This window comes from Heterodontus francisci, chromosome 7, assembly GCF_036365525.1.
Source record: "Heterodontus francisci isolate sHetFra1 chromosome 7, sHetFra1.hap1, whole genome shotgun sequence".
NCBI lineage: Eukaryota > Metazoa > Chordata > Chondrichthyes > Heterodontiformes > Heterodontidae > Heterodontus > Heterodontus francisci.
This window is the reverse complement of record NC_090377.1, coordinates 46884128-46907976: the sequence shown is the minus strand read 5'-3', so window position 1 is coordinate 46907976 and position 23849 is coordinate 46884128. Positions and strand designations below refer to the sequence as shown.

Below are 23849 nucleotides of genomic sequence, written 5' to 3'. Positions count from 1 at the left end.
AGAAGGGTAGAAGAATTCTTCCAGTGTCCTGGATTAACATTTATCTTTCAACCAATATCTTGGAAAAAGAGATTACATGGTGATTTATGTCATTGCTGTTTTGGGACCTCACTGTGCACAAATTTACCTGTATTACAATAATGACGATATTTCCAAAATAGTTATTTGGCTCTTAGTGCTTTACGATGTCGCAAGGATATGAAAGGCACTATATATATATGCAAATTTGTCGTGACAATATCCTGATATGTATTGTCCCAATAACCAATGCAATTTTTGGAAGTTTAATTGGAGAGTACATGGTTTACAACAAATAATACTGCATGTTGCCTTCCTGCTTTCACTGTCTGTATAATTTAGTGCTGAAAACAAAAATTAAACCATTGGATGAACAATGACACTGACATATGCATTTTACAATTACAACAGTTAATTATAGGTTAATATAATGCTTGTCGTATTTGGTCCAATGTATCAAGTTTTTGAAAACTATATCCTAATTCGTCCAAGCCAATACATTTAAAAGGAATTATGTAGTAATTATGCAAATTATGAATCAACAAGAGAACTGTTTATGGTACAGCAGACTCATCCATAAAATAGTCTATAAGGATGTTACATTAAGCATGCTATAGTGAGAGTTACATTATTGAGAAGACTATTTCTTTAAACAACGTGCATGATTTTAGTCATTGCAAAATATAATTGATTATACGGGGTAACTATGAAACAAACTGAATAAATATTTAAATTCTACTTTTATGAAGAAATAATGTGATTAAAATATCTGAAACTAATATCTAATGTGTACCCATGGGCAGTATTTTATGCATTTCACAGCATTTCTGATGCACAACTGGAAGTTGGTGGCACTTCTGCTCCCACCCTTTTTATCGGTTCCCAAGTGATTATTATTTAAAATGTAAGTTCCGGCGGTGGACATGGGAGACTCATGCGATCATGCGGTGGGGATGACTTTCCAGTGGTGGAACCTGCCGTCATTCTGCTAAGCAACATTAATGGCAGGGCTATAAATTATTCTGCATTATAATCTTCAGCAGCTTGGCCAATTTTCCCCATGTTAGAGAACTATGTTATCTCCCTTTAATCATTATAATTTCTTACCACCCTCATCTGTTTTTCATCTCTTCATCTCTACCACCACCATCACCACAATAATGTCAGCCAACAGGCAGAGACCGGCCCCAAGGTTCAGTGATGCCTCCCTGCAGGTGCTCGTCCAGGCCGTCAGGGAAAGGCAGGATGTCCTGAAGGCAGCCTGGATGGAGGTGGCATAGGAGGTCTAGACCTGTGGGATTACAGGGCGAACCTTGGTACAGTGTTGGAAACGGGTTAATGACCTGCTCAGATTGGCAATGGTAATTTCGTGGTCTCTGTTAAACTTTATGTCTGTCAGTGGGCAGCCATGCCATGCAGTCAAATGCGTTATCAGCTTTGGTGCCACATATCAAATGTCTAGGGAATGTGCAACTCTAGCATCTGTTAGTGCTTGGATGCTATTGACAGGCCAGAATGAATTACAGGGATGCATGTAGACAAGGGTTGTCAGGCGTCGCTTGACATGTCATTAACTCATCACTTTCTCAAGTGGGACAAACAGACCCATAAAGATGGGAGTGATCCAAGATGGGGGTGGTGTACCAGATGTCAGACACTGGACCCCAGCAGAGGAAGAGGCAGTGCAGATTACCAGGGAAGAGGGAGGAAGAGCCATTGCAGACAGCAAGGCTGGATCAACAAGGCGTAAGGATGAAGTGTCAACCTTACTGTTGATGCCATATGGGCACACAGGAGGATTGTGTGAACATGTGATGAACTCATGCTGTGATGATGCTTAATGTGCTTCTGTTACTCTCTGCTGCAGGTTTCGTGGTCGCATGACTGGCCGCTAGAAAATTGTTGACTCCGCCTCTGTGGATGATGAAGCCAGCGTCCCAGAGGATGCACTGTGACCCACCTCTTCTGGAACCTTGGTCAGCACAGTTACAGCCACAAAGTTGGGGGGCGGGGGGGTGGGCGCGGGGTTGCGTGTAAAATCAAGGTCACAGTCTGGTGGGCATGACACAGACATGTTCCAGCAGCCTGGTCCCCTTGATATTCAGAAGTCTGAGGAGTCCAAGTCCCTGCTGAGCTCCACGCTGATGATGATGATGGCCACAAGACGTCTGCTGGAATTGCAGAAAGTGTATGGGGAACATATGTAAGAGATGCCAGAGTTCATGCATAGCTTCGTGTGTGTGATGGAGGAATCCATGCAAGCCATGACATCTGCCATGTCCCAGGTATGTGACTTTATGGCTTCCTCCATGGAGAGGGTGGCAACTGCCATGGAGAGCCAGGTTGAGCATGCGAGTCAGATGCACTCTGATTCCATCACTGTAGCCATGGGCTCTCTGCAGCAGTGGCTAAGCGAGAGGGGGACGAGGCACCTGCAACTCCCTCAGTGAGACAGGCAGGTTCCAATTGTGCACACAGATGGTGGAGGAGCTCATGGCCAGTTGTCCCAGGGCCTTCCTCTCAGGACACCCCCAGGGTAAGAGGCATCTCCTTCTCCACCCCGACATTGACTCCCTTAATTCCAGCAGGCGAGCCCAAGGGGGATGCTCCAGCACCAGCGCAGGAGACCCCCAGTAGGATGGAGCCCTCAAGGCCCCATTCCTCCAGAGGACGCCTATCACAGTATCCAGAGCAATGGGACAGTGCCATGAGCAGATTACCTCCACCTCAGCTGCTACTGTCGGAGTAGCACAAAGATGTAGTGCCCGAAAGAGAAAGATTAAAAATGATGAACACGAAGGTGACATGGTGGTCAAAATAACATTATGAAACATGTAAATAGCTAACAATACATTTATTTACTTTATAATTGGATACAGTATCATGATTCATTGAGACTGGTCAAAGAAGCAAAATGTAATGGCATCCCTCATGGCTGGCATGCCTTGATGCTTTTAAAGGAGTGACAGACATGGCCATTCTTCTTTTAACTTTAAGGTTTGATCCTTCAATCTTCACTGACTGCTAGTTGTAGCTTTGTAGTAGTCAGTCATTGCAAAATGCCTTCAAATGTAGGCTCAGCAGGCCCTCCCTTCTATGCCTTGCAAAGGAGTTTGTCCAAGTTCAGTCACAACTCAGAGACGTTAGCAGGTGCAGGTGCACTCAAAGTGATATAATAGTGTAGCTGGTTCTGGTTGAGTGGTCATGGCTGGATGGTAAAAATATATTCAAGCATGTTTTCTGATTCAGTATTCAACAGCTAGTGCATTCAGAAAAGCTCTACTCCACGTGCAATTATAGATGGCGGAGAATGCTTGCTTTCAAATTTGAGCAATGGTTAGGCTGACAGGGATAGGTCAACATCCCAGGAAGGCAATGTAGTTCCTGCGTTACAACTGTAATCATGCGGGTGCATCATTTTTGGGTGAAACGGCCAAATGTAAGGTCATCCCTGATGTCCCCTCCAAGTCTCTCAATGGCCCCGGCATCCATTAAAGGCTCATTCACATTAATGGCCTCCTCCACAAGATGATCCAAATCATCTTCCTCTGAAGAGGAGTGGTGCTCCTCCCATTTCCCTCCTCCTGCAAAAATACATCTGTGTTGCATAGCCAGGTTGTGTAGAGCACAGTAGCAGACGATTATTCGTGAGACCCTCTGTGGTGCATACTGCAGACCCCTTCCTGACCGGTCAAGGCAGTAGAAGCACATTTTTGCCAAGCCAATGGTGTGTTCAAATATGGCTGTGGTGGAGGCATCGGCTGTATTTTATAGCTCTTCAGCCGCACTTTGGGGATGCCTCACTGGTGTCATCAACTATTTCCAACGGGGCTATCCCTTGTCACCCTGGTTCCAGCAGTAAACCTGGCCTAGAGCTTAAAAGATCCCTGTTAGCTGTGATTATCACAAAATTTATGACAGCTTCCTGAGAAACAAGCATAGATCTGCATGATTTTTTGCCTGCGGAAGTAAACCAGATGAATGTTCAAAGAGTGGTAGCCTTTGCGATTCACAAATGTAGCTGGCTGGTCCCAGGGAGTTCTATAGGCAGTGGATCACCCCTTGCACTAAAGGGAAATGAACAATGGCGCCGAACGCCACTGACCTTGCTGCCTGGCTCTCCTCGTCTACTGGGAAATAGATGAAATTATTGGCATGACGGAACAGGACATTAGTCACCTCTTTGACGCACTTGTGGAGTGGAAGCCTGTGAGATGCCACATATGCTGCCCCTTGAGCCCTGGAAAGCATTGCTTACAATAAATTTAATTGTCACAGTCACCTTGAGGGAAACTGGCATGGGATTCCCACCAAAACCATGTGATTGTAGGTCCTGCTGAATGATCCCACAAATTTCAGTGACGATTTCAAGGGACATCGTCAGATGTCTCTGTCATTGCCTCTCCAAAATCTGAAGGTAATTTGTCCTTGTCCTGAGGATGCGCTGAAAGCCAGCGCATGTCTTCTATGATGCCTTCCCTGGAGACTATCATTCTGAGCAGCCTCCCCCTCTTGTGATGCCTGCTGGTGTCATTGCAGCATCAGCTGCCAAGTGGCAAGAGCCCTCTTCAGTCACATTCTCTGCTCTTGTGCCTGAAGTAGCAATAATATTGGGTGTGTGAGACCCATGTCACTGTAATTTTGCAACTGCTTGAATGAGACAAGAATTAAACTTCAGCCTTGTTTGCCAACAATGCTGAACCACTGAACTCATGAGAAAATAGATGCATGCACCTCACATTGTGCACAGCCGAAACTCCACCCACCCAGCTCTGGTCTCCTCCCATTTCGATCTGCAATCCTTGAACAACAACGCGGCACAGTGGCGCAGTGGTTAGCACCGCAGCCTCACAGCTCCAGGGACCCGGGTTCAATTCTGGGTATTGCCTGTGCGGAGTTTGCAAGTTCTCCCTGTGACCGCGTGGGTATTTGCCGGGTGCTCCAGTTTCCTCCCACAGCCAAAGACTTGCAGGTTGATAGGTAAATTGGCCATTGTAAATTGCCCCTAGTGTAGGTAGGTGGTAGGAGAATGGTGGAGATGTGGTAGAGAATATGGGGTTAATGTAGGATTAGTGTAAATGGGTGGTTGTTGGTCGGCACAGACTCGGTGGGCCGAAGGGCCTGTTTCAGTGCTGTATCTCTAAATAAATAAATAAATAAATTTATCGTTTCATTTGGAAAAATGGGGCTGGATTTTACATCGGGCAAATGGGAGTTGGCCACTGACGTAAAAGTAGGTGGTGAACCCACTTCCACCTAGCCTGGGGATCCGTCTCGTATTTTAAGGGTCCCCAGGCTTTAATTGCTCCAAGGCGGGACTTCCACCCGCTTGAGGGAGGAAGTTCCACCTCATTGAGCTGCTGGTCAATCATCGGGCCGGCAGCTCTTAGTCCCAGCAGCGCCACCAGGAGCAGTAGCCACTGCTGGGACTGCAGCCCAGCTGAGGACATGGAGCCAGGTCTGCAGGCAAGTTTGTGTTACCTCACCGGGGTTAAGGCCCCGGTGAGGCAAGGGTGATCGTTTGGGGGGAAGGGGGGCATCTTGGGTCCTGGGGATGGTTGGGGAAGGGTGGAGGGTCCCCGTGGAGGTGGACGATTAATTGGCCCATTTTTCGCACCCCCCCACCCGCCCTACATAAAGTGGGGTGGAGGTGGGAGTGGGTCAGGAAAGCCTCCCGGAGCCTCCCGCTCCATTTTACGCCAGCCCCGCCACCATCTGGCTCGCTGGGGTGGCATAAAATTCCGGCCATGGTGTACAACACATTCAAAGCAAGTTTTTCCACATTCCAGCCTCCTCCTGCCACTTTTTAGCCTGCACCCATCACGCTTGACCCACCCAACATTACTTTGAAACTCCGCCCGTGACCCTTGAACTCCCCCCATGACCCTGGATCACATTATTGATGCTTACATGCCATCTCTCACCACTGTACCTACACCCGTCACCATCAAGATTCCCACTCTCACCATAGATTCACCACTTATCCACCTTAATGTAGTCAGCCAATCCCCTGCCCCAACCAACAACTCCTTTCAATACCCAACCTTGACTCTTGACCTGCCCCCCACCTCTACAGACTGCCCCCCGTGACTGTGACTGTTCACTTCACGAGCCGAAACCCTGAGTTTGCCCCTCAGGACCCCAATTTTAGAGTCATAGAGTTTTACAGCACAGAAACAGATTTAGCCCAACGTGCCTGCGCTGACCATCAAGCACCCATACAATCTAATCCCATTTTCCAGCACTTGGCCCATAGCCTTGTATGCCATGGTGTTTCAAGTGCTCATTTAAATACTTCTGAAATGTTGTAAGGGTCCCTGCCTCTACCACCCCTCCAGGCAGTGTGTTCCAGATTCCAACCACCCTCTGGGTGAAAAAAAAATTCCTCAACTCCCCTCTAAACCTCCTGCCCCTTACCTTAAATCTATGCCCCCTGGTTACTGACCCCTCCGCTATGGGAAAACGTTCCTTTCTATCTATCCTATCAATACCCCTTATAATTTTGTATACCTCAATCAAGTCCCCCCTCAGCCTTCTCCGCTCCAAGGAAAACAACCCTAGCCTATCCAGTCTCTCTTCATAACTGAAATGCTCCAGCCCAGGCAACATCCTGGTGAATCTCCTCTGCACCCTCTCCAGTGCAATCACATCCATCCTATAGTGAGACGACCAGAACTGTACACAGTACTCCAGCTGTGGCCTAACCAGCGTTTTATACAGCTCCATCATAACCTCCCTGCTCTTATATTCTATGCCTCGGCTAATAAAGGCAAGTATCCCATATGCCTTCCTAACCACCTTATCTACCTGTGCTGCTGCCTTCAGTGATCTATGGACAAGCACCCTAAGGTCCCTCTGACCCTCTGTACTTCCTATGGTCCTACCATCCACTGTATATTCCCATGCCTTGTTAGTGCTCCCAAAATGCATCACCTCATACTTCTCAGGATTAAACTCCATCTGCCACTGATCTGCCCGTCTTACCAGCCCACCTATGTCGTCCTGTAATCTAAGGCTTTCTTCCTCACAATTTACGACATCACCAATTTTCGTGTCATCTGCGAACTTACTGATCATACCTCCTATATTCATGTCTAAATCATTAATGTACACTACAAACAGCAAGGGTCCCAGCACCGATCTCTGTTGTACCCCACTGGTCACAGTTCTCCATTTACAAAAACAACCCTCGACCATCACCCTCTGCCTCCTGCCACTAAGCCAATTTTGGATCCCATTTGCCAAATTATCCTGGATCCCATGGGCTCTTACCTTCTTAACCAATCTCCTATGCGGGACCTTATCAAAAGCCTTACTGAAGTCCATGTAGACCACATCAACTGCTTTAGCCTCATCTACATATCTAGTCACCTCCTCCAAAAATTCAATCAAATTTGTTAGATGCGATCTCCCCCTGACAGTCATGCTGACTATCCCTGATTAATCCCTGCCTCTCCAAGCGGAGATTAATCCTGTCTCTCAGAACTTTTTCCAATAATTTCCCGACCACTGACGTTAGACTCACAGTCCTATAATTACCTCATTTATCCCTGCTACCCTTCTTGAATAATGGTACCACATTTGCTATCCTCCAGTCCTCTGGCACCTCTCCTGTGGCCAGAGAGGATTTGAAAATTTGTATCAGAGCCCCTGCTATCTCCTCCCTTGCCTCACATAACAGCCTGGGATACATCTCAGCTGGGCCTGGGGATTTATCCACCTTTAAGCCCACTAATACAGCTAATACTTCCTCCTTTTCAATGCTAATTTGATCAAGTATATCACAATCTCCCTCCCTGATCACTACACCTACATCATAGTGAACACAGATGAAAAGTAATCATTCAAAACCTCACCTATGTCCTCCGGCTCCACAAACAGATTGCCTCTTTGATCCCTAATGTGCCCCCACTTTTTCTCTGGTTATCCTTTTTCCCTTAACATACTTAGAAAACGCCTTGGGATTTTCTTTTATCTTGTCTGCCAGTAATTTTTCATGTCCCCTCTTCGCTCTCCGAATTACTTTTTTAAGTACTCCCCTACACTTCCTATACTCCTCTAGGGCCTCCGCTGTTTTCAGTCCTCCGAATCTGCCATAAGCCTCCATTTTTACTTTATCCAATCCTCTATATCCCTTGACATCCAGGGTTCCCTTGATTTGTTGGTCCTACCCTTCACCTTTACGGGAACATGTTGGCTCTGAACCCTCACTATTTCCTTTCTGAATAACTCCCACTGGTCTGATGTAGACTTTCCTATAAGAAGCTGCTCCCAGTCCACTTTGGCCAGATCCTGTTTTATCATATTGAAATCTGCCTTTCCCCAATTCAGTACCTTTATTTCCGGTCCCTCTATGTCCTTTTCCATAACTACCTTAAACCTTACAGAGTTATGGTCACTATTCCCGAAATGCACCCCCACTGCCACTTCTACCACTTCTCCGGCTTCATTCCAGTACTGCTCCTCCTCTTGTAGGACACTCTATTGCTGGCTCAAAAAGCACTCCTGAATGCACTTGAAGAATTCTGTCCCCTTTAAGCTTTTTGCACTAATACTATCCCCTCTAATATACGGGAAATTGAAATCCCCTACTATTACCACCCTATTATTTTTGCACCTCTCTGAGATTTGCTTAATTATCTGCTCCTCTAGCTCTCCCTGACTATTTGGAGGCCTGTAGTATGCTTCCAGCCAAGTGATGGCCCCCTTTTTGTTCCTCATTAGAGGAACCTTCTAAGATATCATCCCTCCTTACTGCAGTAATTGACTCCTTGATCAACAGTGCAATGCCATCTCCCCTTTTACCCCCTCCTCTATCATATCTGAAGATTCTTCTTCTTCTTTGTCCTCCTTGTCTCAAGAGACAATGGGTAAGTGCCTATAAGTGGTCAGTGGTTTGTGGAGCAGCGCCTGGAGTGGCTATAAATGTGAATTCTAGAGTGACAGACTCTTCCACAGGCGCTGCAGATACAATTGGTTGTTGGGGCTGTTACACAGTTGGCTCTCTCCTTGCACTTCTGTCTTTTTTCCTGCCAACTGCTAAGTCTCTTCGACTCGCCACTCTTTAGCCCCACCTTTATGGCTGTCCGCCAGTTCTGGCGATTGCTGGCAACTGACTCCCACGACTTGTGGTCAATGTCACAGGACTTCATGTCGCATTTGCAGACGTCTTTAAAACAGAGACATGGACGGACATTGGGTCTGATACCAGTAACGAGCTCGCTGTACAATACGTCCTTGGGGATCCTTGCCATCTTCCATGCGGCTCACATGGCCAAGCCATCTCAAGTGCCGCTGGCTCAGTAGGGTGCACATGCTGGGAATGTTGGCTGACTTGAGGACTTCTGCGTTGGAGATATGGTCCTGCCACCTGATGCCGAGGATTCTCTGGAGGCTGCGAAGATGGAATGAGTTGAGATGTCACTCTTGGCTGACATACGTTGTCTCGGCCTCGCTGCCGTACAGCAAGGTACTGAGGACACAGGTTTGAAACACTCTGGCTTTTGTGTTCCGTGTCAGTGCGCCATTTTCCCACACCCTCTTGGCAGTCTGGACATGGCAGGGGACGCCTTTCTCTTGCGCTTGTTGATTTCTGCATCGAGAGACAGGTTATTGGTGATAGTTGAGCCTAGGTAGGTGAACTCTTAAACCACTTCCAGAGCGTGGTGGCCAAATTCTATACCCTGGGATATTAAGCTGCCAGTCCTACCCTTCTCTCAACCATGTCTCAGTGATAGCAATAATGTCATAATCCCATGTGTTAATCAACACCCTGATTTCATCTGCCTTACTAGTAAAACTCCTTGCATTAAAATAGATACAAACCAGCCTTGCATTATTTGCTTCAGCCTTAACAGGTTTACATTTACTCTGCCCTCCAGACTGACTTCGCTTCTTTTCTATATTTGACTGTGCATCACCACTTACTGTGCTTCCACTCTGTATCCCAGCCCCCTGCCAAATTAGTTTAAACCCCCTGCCCCCCCTCCAAAACAGCACTAGCAAACTTCCCAGCAAGGGTGTTGGTTCCGTTCTAGTTCAGGTACAACCCGTCCATCTTATACAGATCCCAAGTTCTCCAGAAACAGGCCCAGTGATCCAGGAAACTAAAGCCCTCCCTCCTGCACCATCTCTTCAACCATGCATTCATCTGCTCTAACCTCTTATTCACAGACTCACTAGCCCGTGGCACCGGAAGAAACCCAGAGATTACAACCTTTGAGGTCCTACTTTTTAATCTGCTGCCTGGCTCCCCAAATTCTTTTTGCAGGACCTCATCCCTCTTTCTACCTATGTCATTGGTACCAACGTGGACCAGGACCTCTGGTTGTGCACCCTCACCCTCCAGAATACTCTGTACCTGCTTGGTGATTGATATCCATGACCCTTGCACCAGGGAGGCAACATACCATCCTGGAATCACACCTGCAACCACAGAAACACCTATCTGTTCCTCTAACCACAGAATCCCCTACCACTATTGCCCTCTTTTCCTTTTTTTTCCATCCCAACACAGCTGAGTCACCCATGATATTCCAGTTATGACTCTCGGTGCATTCTCCAGAGGAACCCTCTTCCCCATCGGTAATCAGTACTGAATACTGGTTAGAAAGTGCAATGCCCTCTGGGGACTGCTGCAGTACCTGCCTTGACTTCCTTGTCCATCCGGCAGCCACCCAGTCATCTTCCAACTGTGCTTGCCTAGGCACCGGCTTGACTACCTCCTGAAACACGCCATCCACATAGTCCTCCACCTCGCGGATGAACCACAGTGACTCCAGCCGCCGCTTGAGCTCTGAAACCCAAAGCTCAAGCTTCTGCAACCGGAGACACTTTCCGCAGACATGTTCGCCAAGGTCATATGGCATGTGACTTAACTTCATCATGAAAACTTGCTAGTTGAAATAACTTACCAGCTATTTACAATCAGATTTTATCACCAATACCTTTGAGGCTGAGAAAGAAAAAGACCAAAGAGCACCTTCCACCACCCCCAGCCAGAGAAAATGCCCACACTTAACTTACAGCCTCCACTCCCTGCAAACAGCACTAGCATAGCTAGAAAATACTAATAATTTACAGCTAGCTATCCTAGGGCTTTAATTTAAAAGGAACCTTTTTTTTTTACACCAATCTATCACAGCAATCCCCAGGCAATAACAGCTGCCACCCAACGACCAATCAGTACACAGAATTTTAGTGATGTCACTGTTCTTTTTTTAAACTAAATCCAAACAGAGCGCACGCAGAAACAGTCAGAGAGCCTGCCGCTGCCCTGGGATGTCAGGTAGGTGAAGGGCCTTGAGCCCCGCTCTTTATTTATAGGTTTTCAGCCCTGTTCCTTTCAGGTCCGCCACTACCCCGGACATCAGGTAGGTGTTGACAGCACTGATCCCTCCCTTTAGGTCTATCATGCACCTCACATACATTATCTCCTCCAAACATAACACCCCAACACCACCAGCAGCACCACTGACTCCACACCCTGAAAGCTAGACAATTCCCTCCTCCACACCTCCAGGCACCCGAGACCCCACCCTCTGCCAGTCACAATTCAGGCTGAAATTAATCTATTTTCAATTACAGCTGTAACTATAACAAAGATTTAACAAATATTTTATTAAAGACTTGTGTAGAATTCTTGCTTACTGTTGCTCACTGTGGCTACAAAACTATTTGACCTGACAACTCCCAGGTCAGATGTTTTCCCCAAAGCACAAATCTACTTTCAGTTTCTCTTCCAAGTACCATATGTTCTCTAACACTCAAGCCCACACATACAATCATGACATTCCTCCCTTATCAAAAAAAAGTCCATGATTTTTGAACATAATCCCCACAACACATAATCTTCATATTATTTTGGTGGTCTCCTTGCACGCCGTGGTCTTCCTGTTGTCTCAGGAACTCTGATTACCATGTCAGAGTTAAGAAATGTTGTCGGCCCCTCTGGAACCGATGTTTCTCTCTCTGGATAGCAAGCTGTCTGCCTGCTAACAGCATTACTGGCTTGGACCTCTGAATTACTAGATTCAGCTTCACCTCAACTCCTACATCTGGTTCATCTGCTGTTATGTCTGTGTCACCATGATACTTCTTAATGCATGAAGAATTTCTGTCATACCATACTTCTGGTGACTGCACAGTCTTGGCAATAACAGTGTATGGATTGGGATAATATGGTGTATCCATCTTACTCAGGCCCTCCCGTCTCAGCAATACTTCATCACCTGGCATCACATCAGATTGTCTTGCTTTCCTTCTGTGGTCTGCATAAAACTTTGTAGCATCCTTTTTCTCAGCATCATGATCTCAAACCTCCTGATCAACTCTAATGTCCCTCAGCTCTGGTATCTTCGTGCATATTTTGCATCCAAATAACAACTCAGCTGGGCTCTTCCCCATCGTCGTGTGTGTAGTTGCTCTATACATGGTCACATATGACAACAACACCTCCTTCCAGTCTTTACCCTCTGCCTGAGCAATCCTCATCCATTTCTCCAAAGATTGGTTTTGTCTATCCACTTCCCCATTTGCCTGTGGCCATTTAGGGTTTGCTCTGTGATGGTGAATGCCTGTGATTTGCATGTAATCTGTAAAGGTCTGTGAAATGAATTGTGGCCCATTGTCTGAATACAAAGTGACTGGTAGACCATGCCTTACAAATATTTCAGTCAATGCAAACACTGTTTTCTCTGCCGTTGTAGACTTCATTACCACATATTTATAATAAAGGCTGTAATAGTCAATCACCACTAGTATGGACTGTCCTGATGGAAGTGGACCTAAGAAGTCAACTGCTACATCCTCCTATGGTCTAGCTGGTAACAGTGTGCTGCGTAGTGGTTCCGGTGGATTGGGTTTACTGACAAGTTGACTTCCATGACATGCTTTGACAAACTGTTCCACATCTTTCGCCACCCCTGGCCACCATATTTTGGTTTGTATGTTTTGCTTAGTACCAACCACTCCCAAGTGACCCTCATGAGCTAGCATCATTAGTCTAAACCTAAGCGTTTGTGGCAGTATAAGGCTGTTACCTCTGAGAATACACTTCCCAATTGTGCGCAGTTCATCTTGTATAACAATGTATGTCTTCAATGGGCAATTCTCCCAGTTTCCAGCTTGGATTCTCTGTCTGTGTCATTCAATTCTGGGTCTTTCTCTTTCAATGTCTCTAGCTTTGATTGTTCTTGGTGTAGCATGAACTGCCACAAACTGCACGAATGGTTCAGCTTCCTTCTCTAGTGAAGATCTGTATGTTGATTCTCCCTCAGTAGTTGTGACAGTGAGTCAGCAATGTTCATCTTTCCAGCAATATGAACCACCTTGTACTTATGTTGTTGGAGTCTCAAAATCCATTTTTTGATTCTGGCACATGGTTTGGATCTGGGAGAAAAAATCATCTGTAATGGCTTGTGATCCATCATTAATTCAAACTCGATGCTGTTGTGGAATAATCAGACTTGGCACGGTGAGTACTTGCAACCTACTTTATTAACTTGTGCACAAGGACAACAAACACAGGAGAGCTCACATTGAGACTCAGTGCGATGTTCTAAAGAGTTTCCGCAAAACAGTGGCAATTATAGTGTTCTGTAACCAATAGTCTTACAATAATAATTTCAATCCTTAATTTGCATTCAAAGACACCAATGATACTACAGTTGAGCATTTGCCCTAAACGAATGGGATACAGTGTTAATTCAGTCCTTCGTTTACTTATCTATTTCACTATTGGCCTTGCAGCTGGTACAGCGGTCCACAGCGTGAGACAGAAAAGCACATTCTGTCTTAGCAACACTCATTTTATCTCAACTCCCTTGCCTAGTACGTTCCTAAGGAACAGCAAATGTATAAACATGATAACTAGCCAAATCCACACCCGTTGTCCAAGGATGGCTCACCTCAGATTCCACAATGCCAAACAAGTATGCATGGAATCTTTCACATGCCCACACCAATCCCAGAAACTCTTTCTCCGTCTGAGAATATCTCCTCTCCACATCTGTCAGAGATCTGCTTGCATAAGCAATGATTCTAGGGCCCTCAGCATGTATTTGCACCAGCACTGCTGCTAATCCTACTGGACTAGCACCTACAATGACTTTTGTTAGTGCTTTCGGATCATAGTATCCCAGCGTTCAAGCACTTGTCAAGCTGTCTTTCAAAGCTTTCAATGCTGTTTTCTATTCTTCATCAAATCTGAACCGTTCATTCTTTCTGGCTATCTTCCTCAATGGATCAGTCAGGGTAGCAAAGTTTGGGATATACCTCACACAATAGCTCAGAACTCCCAGAAAACTTCTCACTTCACTAGCGTTTTGTGGTTCACGTGCCTCTGCTATTGCTTCTATCTTGTCTTTGGGAGCATTGATTCCACTGCTTGTGAGTTTATGGCCCAGCAACTTCAGCTGTCATGCCCAGCAAACACTTGTCTGTATTTACCATAAGTCCTGCTGACCACAATCTAACCAATACTAATCTCAGCCTCTCGTCATGTTCCTCTCTGTTGGCTCCATGAATAATGATGTCATCCAGGATATTGGCTGTTCCTGGGATCCCTTGCATCACCTTATGAATTTTGTGTTGGTAAATCTCTGGTGCCACATTGATGCCAACTAGCAATCTTTTGTATCGGTAAAGTCCACAATGAGTGATAAAAGTAGTCACATTCCTTGAATCAGGATGAGGCTCCAACTGGTGGTATCCCCATTTTAAGTCTAATTTGGAGAACACCTTGCTTGTTGACAACTCTTGAAAGATTTCATCCACAGTGGGAATTGGGTGCCGTTTTCTCACTACCGCTTCATTTACCTGTCACATATCAACACAGAGGCCGGGATTTCACGTTAGGCAGATGGGAGCCGGCCATCGACTGAAAAGTCGGCAGTGAACCCCTCTTCCACCTCGCCTGCGGATCCAACCCGCATTTTACGGGTCCCCAGACTTTAATTGTTCCGAGACGGGACTTCCACCTGCTTGAAGGAGGAAGTCCCGCCTCATTGAGCTGCCGGCCAATCAGCGGCCTATCAACACCTTCTCTTTGATTATATCTTGTCCCACCCCAACTTTACTTGCTTAAAACCTATTACATTTCTAGCCTCTGCCAGTTCTGATGAAGGGTCACTGACCTGAAACATTAACTCTGCTTCTCTCTCCACAGGTGCTGCCAGACCTGCTGAGTATTTCCTGCATTTCTTGTTTATATTTCAGATTTCCAGCATCTGCAGTATTTTGCTTTTATTACATGAAGCCGGCAGTCCAGTTAAGTTTTGGTTGTCTCGCCGGGGGTAATCGGTCGGGCCCTGGTGAGGCAAGGGTGGTCGTTTGGGGATAAGGGGGCATGTTGGGTCTTGGGAGTGGTTGGGGTAGCAGAGGCGGCCCTCCATCGGGCACCCTGTGCCCGATAAGCAGGCTCCCCCACTGCCCCGAGATGATCAGAAGCCGTCTGCTTTTCCCGGCTCCAGGATGCCCGCTTGCCACGCTTAAAATCCGCATGGAGGCGGGCAAAGTCCCTTAAGTGGCTGTTAAATGGCCACTTACGGGCTTTGATTGGCCTGGGGCAGGCAGGCCGTTTTTCGCCTCCCCCCACCCAACCCCACGTAAAGGAGGGGCGGAGGCGGCAGCGGGTCGGAAAAGCCTCCCTGAGCTCCGGCTCCATTTTACGCCATCCCCCCGCCACCATCCGGCTCATTGGGGTGGCGTAACACTCCAGCCAGAGTATGATGTCACCATTTGGTTTAGGCACTACCACAACAGGGTTCACCCATGGTATTGGTCCTTCAACTGGCTCTATGATGTCTTGGTCAACCAGTTCCTTGATCTTTGCCTCAATTTTCCCTCTCAGACCAAAAGGTGTTCTGTGTACAGGCTGAGCTACAGGCTTCACATTCTTATCAGTTGTTAATCTCACTTGGCATTTGTGCAACTTCCAAATTCCTTCAAACATTGGTCCAAGCTCCTCTTGGAGCTCCGCATAGGACTTCACAGAATTCACTTTCAATCCAATGTATAGCACCCCTAAAGCTTGGCCAGTTTCTCTACTGAGAACAGGCTCACCATCCTCCTCAATCACTATGAATTCTGCCTCCACACTCTGATCTCCAGCTCTTACACTTGTTGTGAAACATCCAACAGTTTGAAGTGGGGTTTTAGATGTGTAAGGATAAAACTTTTAAACACATTTTCACAATGTGCACTTGATTTTCTTTGCCTTCAATTCCTCCCACAGTGCTCTGCTGATGACATTACTGTCACTGCCTGAATCTACAATAATGCTCACTTCAACACCCCAACAATCACTGGAACATTCTCATGGTTGCTTCCATTGACAGAAAACATGTATCCACAATTGCTATTCATGTCCTCACTCACTGCATCTACTTCAATTCGTCTCACAGTTGTACGACTTTCATCTCTCTTTCCTTTACATGGTTTCCTAGGCTTGTCATTCTGTTCAGCTTTGCTTCTGCATTTCTTGGCAAAATGGTTTCTGCCCCATTTATTTTCTACATACCTTTCCCTTGGAGGAGCAACAGCCATCATCTCTTCCATGTGCCCCAAGTTGCCACATCTGAAACCCTCTCAGACTTTTGCTGTTTTCATTTACAGGTACTTGGATTCCATTGTGTCACTCGATTAACCTCAGATTTTGCCATGCCGATGGTGGAAATGGGACCAAGTTTCATGCTGTGAACCTGTCCATCCATTGTTTCCAATGAAGCTGCTATCTTTAAAGTGTCATCCAACATTAAGTCATCTCCTCTTTCCAGCAGCCTGCATCTCAACATATCCGACTTGCAAGGTTGGATTACCTGATCCATTATTTGGTTACTCAAATCCTTTGCAACATAACTACATCCACCCAATGCCTGCCGAAAACGAATCACAAATTGGGTTACTGTTTCCCCCTCTTTCTGTCTCATTTGACAGAAAACATACCTTTGGAATGAGGCATTTGGCGTCACCACATAATGGTCCTTCAAAGCATTCACTGCACGTTCATAATCTGCCTTTTCTCCATGTCAGGCAATGTCTTGAAAGTCTCCCTCACCGATGCACCTGCACTGAACAGTAATAAGGCCTGTCGCTGCGCTTTCTGCACCTTCATCGCCCCGTCTAAAAACAAACCCCGACTGTCAGCATACGCTTCGAACTCCTCCAGCTAGGCTTTCCATTTCACACTGATGGAACTGGCATCACCCATCGGATCAAATGGCTCAATTCTCTGGACTGCAGACATATCAGCTCCAGCAAATGCCATGACACAATCCTAAATATCTCCAAATTTACCTCGTTGCCAATGCCACATCTCAGGCTGAAAGGAATCACACTTGAATCACACTAGGGCGGCACAGTGGCGCAGTGGTTAGCACCGCAGCCTCACAGCTCCAGGGACCCGGGTTCGATTCCGGGTACTGCCTGTGTGGAGTTTGCAAGTTCTCCCTGTGTCTGCGTGGGTTTTCTCCGGGTGCTCCGGTTTCCTCCCACAAGCCAAAAGACTTGCAGGTGGATAGGTAAATTGGCCATTATAAAAATTGTCACTAGTATAGGTAGGTGGTAGGGAAATGTAGAGACAGGTGGGGATGTTTGATGGGAATATGGGATTAGTGTAGGATTAGTATAAATGGGTGGTTGATGGTCGGCACAGACTCGGTGGGCCGAAGGGCCTGTTTCAGTGCTGTATCTCTAATCTAATCTAATAAAAGAAATCACAGCTGTAACTTTAATAAAACACTTGTTAAAATTTATGTTAAAGACTTCTGTAGTGTTCTTGCTTACTGAGAGAGGGTGTTTCAGATGTGGCAACTTGGGGCACTATGGAAGAGATGATCGTTGCCCTGCCAAGCGAAAGATATGTAGAAAATATAAGGGCAGAAGCCATTTTGCCAAGAAGTGCAGAAGCAAAGCTGAACATAGTGGCAAGCCTGGGAAACCATGTAAAGGAAAGCTATTTGACCTTACAACAACCCCCAGGTCAGATGTTTTCCCCAAAGCACAAAGCTACTTTCAGTTTCCCTTCCAAGTACCATATGTTCTCTAATACACACATACGATCATGACACTGCCCTTGCTGGCTTCCCTCCACCGCACTTCCAGGCACCCGAGACCCCACCCTCTCTAACCACCCACCCACAGAAGAATTGCCTTTGCTGGTCCCGCGCCTGACACCAAACACCCATTCCAATGTTGTCCTTCCATTGTGCCGAAGCATTCAAGAAAGACAACCACCAACCTCAGGGACAACTACACAAAGCCGACAGGTGCACACCACCTTTAAATGAGCGTGAACCAAGTGCCACAAGATTCCTGTGCACCACTGACTTAATCTGGCAGGTAGGACTTAATTTCAAATAATTTTAGGGTAACATGGGGTATTCATGGCATGCGAATATATTGAAAGTTGCAACCTGTCCCACCTGGTGCCATGAGGCCTGACCCGCCATAGAAACGCCACCAACTTAGTCTTTAAAATTCAATCTGCCATCGGGATATCAAAATATCACCTCCCACCTAATTAAGTCGTCCCGCCCACCATGATTTCTGCTCTTGCAGGCCGCATAAAATTCCTCCCTTTATTTGGAAATATTCTTACAAATATCCCTTGATCAACAAAACATTTTATTCTGGTTCATACGCTAGCTGAGTGCAAAAATTTAGTACAGAATAATTGAATGTCACTTTGATCGAAAAATGGAAACAGGAACTACCATACATCTATCTATAAAACTAAGCATACATCCAAAGAATTAATCAACAATTTGAAGCCTAACAATAGAGATGTATTGAAATCAGTTGGTTCAATTTTCCACAGGTGGAAACTTATGGGTAAAAGTAACATTTGGAACATGAGCTCATAAATAATATGTATTTTTACTTAAAGTTGAGCAGGCGGTTTGTAACTTCCTCAGAAAGGCCTACTCCTGGGTTGCACACCTAAGGTTCCAGTGGAGGAGTTGGCTGGAGTTTTACTGACCATTTCTTGGGAAATACTTTGGTTCCTTCAATTGCTTCATGTGCATGTCAATCAGAACAAGCCCCCACACCTCTTCATTTTAGTTCCAGAAGAAAGTTATTCTTGAAAGCATTACACTTGAATAACTGTGCAGCTGATTGAGTTGAATATCACATTTACAAAATAATAACAAATCATATCCTGAGAAAATGTTTAAAAGCCAGTGTTATGACCCAGTGAGAAAGGTGTCTAGGGGCCCCTCTCAGACTTCACCTGGCCTTACCGTAACGGTTTAATTTCAAACACACTGTGTTTTTAGCTCCCCCTTGGTGAATCCTTGTTCACCGCTTTCCAATTATAAGGCAAAGAAACCAGCACAAACAGATTTTCTTAGGTTTAAAGAAGAAAAGTTGAAATTTATTAACCTTGAACTTAAACTCTAATTCGGTTGACACCTACAGATACACAACGTGCCCTTGCGAGCATTCATACATGACACACACATGCAAATAGAGACAGAAAAGAGCAGAAGAAAAATAAAGTGGAAAAGTTTGAGGCAATATCAGAAGAGTTTTTGTTACGGTTCTTCAAGCTCACTGTAGAGTCCTTGATTGTAGGTAGATCTTGTTTTTCGTTGGGGCTCAGTATTCTTCTTAAACCTTGTTCGTTGTAGGAGACGTTTCTCTCTTGGGGTTCATGTGCCTTGAGTGGATTCAGAGGCTTGTGAGAAAGAGATGGGAGCAGACAGGAGAGATCTTCTCAGTCCAGGAGCAAACAGACACTCCACGTTCAAACTGTTTGTTCAATTCAGAAAAACCCAGGTTGCCAAGCAGATTAGTCATGCGACTAACTGGTCTGACCACATTATAAAAGCAAAATACTGCAGATGCTGGAAATCTGAAATAAAAACAAGAAATGCTGGAATCACTCAGCAGGTCTGGCAGCATCTGTGAAAAGAGAAGCAGAGTTAACGTTTCGGGTCAGTGACCCTTCTTCGGAACTGACAAATATTAGAAAAGTCACAGGTTATAAGCAAGTGAGGTGGGGGTGGGGCAAGAGATAACAAAGGAAGTCTAGATTGGACCAGGCCACATAGCTGACCAAAAGGTCACGGAGCAAAGGCAAACAATATGTTAATGGTGTGTTGAAAGACAAAGCATTAGTACAGATTAGGTGTTAATACACTGAATATTGAACAGCAGCAAGTGCAAACCTGAAAAAAAAAGTGGCTAAGCAAACTGAACAAACTAAGATGAAATGAAATAAATGGAAAAAAAAAGATTGTAAAAAATGTAAAAAAGAATGTAAAAAAAAGGAAGAAAAAATAACTAAAAATGAAAGTAAAATGGGGGGCTGTCATGCTCTGAAATTATTGAACTCAATGTTCAGTCTGGCAGGCTGTAGTGTGCTTAATCGGTAGATGAGATGCTGTTCCTCGAGCTTGCGTTGATGTTCACTGGAACACTGTAGCAATCCCAGGACAGAGATGTGAGCATGAGAGCAGGGGGGAGTGTTGAAATGGCAAGCAACCGGAAGCTCAGGGTCCTGCTTGCGGACTGAGCGGAGATGTTCTGCAAAGCGGTCACCCAGTCTGTGCTTGGTCTCCCCAATGTAGAGGAGACCACACTGTGAGCAGCGAATACAGTATACTACATTGAAAGAAGTAGAGTAAATCGCTGCTTCACCTGAAAGGACTGTTTGGGGCCTGGGATAGTGAGGAGAGAGGAGGTAAATGGGCAGGTATTACACCTCCTGCGATTGCAGGGGAAGGTGCCATGGGACGGGGACGAGATGGTGGGGGTAATGGAGGAGTGGACCAGGGTGTCGCGGAGGGAACGATCCCTTCGGAATGCTGACAGGGGAAGGGAGGGGAATATGCGACTGGTAGTGGCATCACGCTGGAGGTGGCGGAAATGGCGGAGGATGATCCTTTGGATATGGAGGCTGATGGGGTGAAAAGTGAGGACAAGGGGAACCACATCTTGGATTGTAGCACCTTAGCAATCTCTGGAATGCACCTCGTACACACAATATCTGGTGATCAAGGTCCATTGTGAGTTGAATATGTCAGGGAATGGTCCTTTGCCTTCCAAGTACTATTTGTTAACATATTTAATATCTTTTCCAGCAACAGCTGATCTGTTTAACAAGTCCTTTCTTCACTCCAGTAACAGTTTAAAGTCAATGTTCATGACAAAATTAATGTGCCTCATTGGGGGTCTAGCATGACAGCCAGTCATTTTCCATGGTTTTCTTCGATCTTAATAACATAGCCTCTCCCCAATAGGTGAAAGGAAGATATACAATCAGCTGCCAATATAAAGACTTTGCTCATCAGCAGCAATTAGCTTGTAATTAACTTGTGAATATATCGACTTAGAGCATGTCTCCACTTTACAGTGGACAATCAAAGTTAAACACGATTCTACATTAGCAGCTGCTAGCATCCATTCACAAAAGACCAAAAATATATTAACTCTCACCTGGTTAATATTTGGTAATGAATTGAAACAAATTTTAATTACCTGTGACTGATTGAAACAAGGTGGCCGTGGAGTTACAATGGAGATGATGCTGCCTTCTTTCTGTAATGCCGCCATATTTTTCAGGCCTTTCCCTAGTTACCAACTCCGACTCTCTCCCTGACAACAGTCTGAGACAGAATGAAACTGTTCACAGCCATTGTGTCATATCTGACTCAGGGATGAGTTTCAAACCACATAGCGCTATTATTAAGACTACCTATTTCCATCTCGGTAACATTGTCCAACTTCAACCCTGCTTCAATTAATTTGCTGCTGGAACCCTCATCCATGCACTTGTTAACTCTAGACTTGACAATGCACTCCTGGCCAGTCTCCCATATTCTACTCTCTGTAAACATGAGGTCATCCAAAGCTCTGCTGCCCCTGCCCTAACTCACATCAAGTCCTGCTCATCCAACATCCGATGCTCGCTAGCCTACATTTTGCTCCTGGTTAAGCAACATCTCAATTTTAAAATTTTCATCCTTGCTTTCAAATCCCTCAATGGCGCCACCACTCTCTATCTCTGTAATCTCCTCCGGCCCCACAATCCTCAGAGATATTTGCACTCTTCTAATTTCGGCATCTTGAGCATCCACAAGTTTAACCTCACCACCATCCGTGACAGCACCGTGAGCTCCCAAGGTTCCTAAATCCCTCTGCCTCTCTTCATCTCCTTCTTCCTTTAAGATGCTCCCTAAAGCCTACCTCTCTAACCAAGCTTTTGGTCATGCACCCTAATATCTCCTTTATGTGGCTCGTTGTCAAATTTGTTTGATAATGCTCCTGTGAAGCACCTTGGGACATAAATGCAAGTTGTTGTTTTGCTTGGTGGCCAAGATGATATCCTCATTAATGCATGCAACAAAGGTCCTATTACAGACATGGAAATTTGATGTCTATTGGGCAGATGGTGTCACATGGATACTCTGCCGGTAAAACCTAGCAGTACAGCAGAAGAGATCCCACAGAGGTACATCTAATATTATATTTTGTAGGCCAGGATGATCAGGACCATTCCTCAGGAGTCCACAACAATAATATGGGCTCATGCTATGCTGGGCTCCTCCCTCACTACAATCGCAACTTCCCCTTCCAGACTGACCTTTTGTCCAACCAATATTACAATGGTTTGGATGCCAGTTTGACACCCATAGTCTGCTGCTTGTATATTAATGCTGCAGTCAAAATGGACTGGGCCTTCCATCGGCACTATAGAGCAACCGATAGTTAAAACCTACTCCATTGTGCGTTAGGTGGCATGTTTCTCACATAATTATAAAACAACAGGTCCTTAAACATATTGTTAGCAATGCCATGGGTGATCAGCTGATATGAACAGGCATGAACCAGTTTAATCTAGAATTATGTCAGAAACCACAACAAGTTTTGTAATTCCAGTGTTGCAAATTACATGGGTGATTATATTGCAACTCTACAATCTAGAATTAATTTTGTACAATTTTCATTGTGCTGGATCAATGGAGGAAATCTTCACCTACACCAATTGACTGGTAAATTGGTGGAGCAGATCATCCATTTTTTATGGAACTTGACCGATTTCCATTTCAAATTTAGCAATACTTGTAAAAGGCTGAGTTAAAAAAATGCCACCTGTTGTGGAATCAATGTTGACCTGTTTTGACAGCAATATACTGTATACATAAAAGGAATAATTGTAACAAAAAACTATTTCAATACATTAACAAATACACAGCATTTTGTTGAACAGGAACATTGCTTTTACATTCTGATAGCTCATCTTAGTAACCCCTCCTTGTATTACAAGTGTATATAGAATAACAAACAACATGCTAAAGAGTTTTTTTTTTTAACAGGAAGTTGTCTTCATGAAAGGTGTTTTTGCAGTTTGTCTGGGGAGCAGGAAGGACCGTGTATGTTTCGAATTATATTCAATGGCCCCCCCATTGTTTCAAAGGTATTAATATGCAACACTGGAATTACAAAATTACATAAGGGTGTTATGAATGTTTGATCCATCTAGTGATAACAAATTAACACTTCAAAAATCTGAAGCACCCATCCACTAATGTGTGCTAGGTAACAGTAAATCAATAAAATGCGGTATTTCCCTGGGAATTAATTCCCTGCAAACTAAACTTAACCTTATAGCAATCTCATAACATTAATTTAAAAAAAAACTCTTACAGGCTTCACTGGTAAAAGTCATATAATGTTATACAAATATGATAGCATTCTGTTACCATTTAATTGATTGATTCATGAATTGCTGAATGCAATAAGACTTAATGCAGTACAAGTGCTTTACCATTCTATTTTCAAATCATACATAAGACCATTTGTCCTTTTGGAAATTGCAGAGCCTC

General features: G+C 45.1%; 1 protein-coding gene across 1 annotated transcript in view; it reads right to left on the bottom strand.

The window, feature by feature from the left end:
- LOC137371955 (inactive dipeptidyl peptidase 10-like) overlaps nt 1-23849 on the bottom strand; it is a 939618-nt gene that overhangs the window by 449899 nt on the left and 465870 nt on the right. The window lies entirely within an intron of this gene.